Genomic DNA, 2,899 nt, shown 5'->3' with positions numbered 1-2,899 from the left:
TCAGGCTGCTTAGACAAATAATTTACATCCAGGCTCTGAACTGTTGCAAATGAAGGGAAATTTTGGCAATCACCTGGTTGATTTGATCTGTGAATAATCTGAATAATTCAGGCCCCTAGGTGTATATTCTAAATGATGGGATTCAGATTTTATTTAGCTTTCACAACCTAACCTAAGACGACTCCCACTTTCTAATATTGGCCCGCTCTGTGTACACCTGTGCTCCAGAGAAACCAGTCTATTTCTGTCCCTAGAAGTCTTTCTGTGTTTATGCTCAGACTATTACCTGTACCTGGAAATCCCTCCTTCTCTCTCTTCACCTTTTCTATTGCTATTCATCTTATAATACCCAATTAAAAGGCCACATCCCCCAAGAAATTTGGTTTTCCTTTATCTCCTCTTCCCCACGCCCATAGAAAGCAATATTCCCTCTCTGAAATCACAGAGTACTTTATTCTACACTTCTAATGTTCTTATCATGTGCATTAGCATTACCAATGTCAGATCCCTCACTATACTGTAATCCCCTTGAGAGAAAGGCCTTTGTCTTAGTTCAATGTTTCCCAGTGACTTTCACAGTGCTCTACACAGAGTAGGCACCTAATAAATAAATAAAGGCTAGTGGATTGATTTTTTGACAAACAGGTCCATTTTAATTAAACTTCTACTTTACCTGATGAGTATACAGAACCCCAATTACCCTTCTTTGAAGGTAGATTTGAAGTCACTTTTAAAAAAGAAGAAAACTCTATTGAAAGTGGTCAGGGTACAATTCCAGAGAACTCATGATGAAAAAAATGCCATCCACCTCCAGAGAGAGAACAGATTAACTGAGTGCTAATTGAAATATAATTTTCTTACTTAATTTTTCTTGCTCTTTAAAAAGTAATTGAGTGTTGGGGAGGGGTGGGAAGTAGAAAGAGACTTGGAAGTCAAAATTTAAAAACAAGAATGTTTAAAATAAATAAACAATGAAAATTTAAAAAACATGTCTTAAAAAATAAAGAAAATGATCAGGGTAGACTTTTTTTAACAAATAATTTAAACCTGATTTTTTTTTCTTTGCACTGTCTCAATACTTGAATGATTTCTCCCTATCCTTCTCAGTACCTGGTGTGGGAACCATGACAACCTGCAAGCAGTGCCCCCTCATTCCTATTTTGTTTTGCATTCCAACTGTGGTCCAATGGAAATAACACCAGCTGCCTGAGAATTCGGCTGTCTGCCAGACTCTTTGGCATCCTTCCCCATCCTGGCCTATTGGCAAGGAGCCCTTTCCCCAAATCCCATCATCACTATAGTCATGTAAATGACCCTAAGATAAGGCTGAAGTTAAGGTTATCAAGTGGCAAGAAGAGATGTCTAGTCCATGGAGACTGGAGCTCAGTTGATGGAGGAATCAGCTCCACCTCAAGTGGAGAAGAAATGGGTCAGTGGTTTTGTTAAAAAAATTTTTAGCCACATATACAGAAGTACCACAGACTCTAAGGCTGTTTATACAGTGTCAAATATCTGGATCACAGATTCACAGAATGTTAGATTTGAGAAGGGACAGTGAATATGATCTAATGCAACCTGCTATTTTCACTTGAGGAAAATTAGTTCCAAAGAAGTGAAGTGATTTGCCTAGAGTGAAATCGACAGAACCAGGTTGTAAACTTGAACTCTGATTTTGACCTAGTCCTTTTTCCATCACATCACATAGCATTTCCACTGCAGAGAAAGAAAAAAAAAAACATCAATCTAGAATGATTGACCCAAATATCCAGTGTTGGGTGGTATTTAAGCAAAACATACAGATCATTAGTGAAATTTTGTTTCCATTCAGTTTGGTTTTGTACAGACCCGACCTAAATGCAGTTGTCAAGGCTTCTGAATCTAATTAAGGACAAATCTATAGACTGGGGTTTGTCTGGGAGGGAAAAGACACTGAAATATGTGGGTGAGAGCAACGCCAATTAGATATATTGCTTAACATTGGGGACCAAGAGGTTTTTTTTTAATGTCTGTACAGCCAAGTTATACGAAGAACATAATCTGGAAATTATTCTCATCATCAAAGAAAAGGCCAACCACAACCTGAACTCATTGTCTTTCCCTAAACCCTCCTTCCATCCTCCTAACTTCTCTGTTACTGTAGAGGATGACACCATCCATCCTCCCAAGTCTGAAGGTGGGTAACCCTCATCCTCTGTCTCTCACTTCCCATATCCAAACTGTTACTAAGGTCTATCAATTTCACTTTTGCAAAATCTCTCAAATAAGCCCCCTTCTCTCCTCTGAGCATGTCCCCACTCTAGTGCAGGTCCTACTTACCTCATACATGGTCAATAACCTACTGGTGGTCTGCCTGCCTCAAGTCTCCCCTCTTCAATCCATCCTCCAATCAGCCATCAAAGTGATTTTTGTAAAGGGCAGATCTGATTGAGTCACACACCACCATCACCACCCCCACCTTTGAAAAAAACTCCAGGGGTTCTCTATTGCCTCTGAGATCAAATACAAAAACCCTGTTTAGTGTTCAAAATCCTTCACAACCTATCCCCCCTTTCACATTTCCAAACTTACTTTATTTACCTTACTCTCTGCTAGGTACTCTTCAATCCAGAGACACTGAGCTCCTAGCTATTCCACAAACAAGACATTCCCTTGGTGTCAGACATTTTCTCTAGCTCTCCCCCATGCCTGGAATGCTCTCCCTCCTCTTTGAAAACCAATAGTTGGTTTTTGGTTTGTTGTTTTTGTTTTGTTTTGTTTTGTTTTGTTTTTTGCTTAAATCCCAACTACAGCAAGACTTTCCCATTCCCTCTTAATTCTAGTGACTTCCCTAACTATTTCTTATCCTAATTATTTATCCTGTGTTTAGCTTGTTTTACATAATTGTTTGCTCCTTGTTTGC

This window comes from Petaurus breviceps, unplaced genomic scaffold, assembly GCF_028583685.1.
Source record: "Petaurus breviceps papuanus isolate PSGF00001 unplaced genomic scaffold, PetGlider_PUasm1.0 454, whole genome shotgun sequence".
Taxonomy (NCBI): domain Eukaryota; kingdom Metazoa; phylum Chordata; class Mammalia; order Diprotodontia; family Petauridae; genus Petaurus; species Petaurus breviceps.
This window is presented reverse-complemented; position numbering follows the sequence as displayed.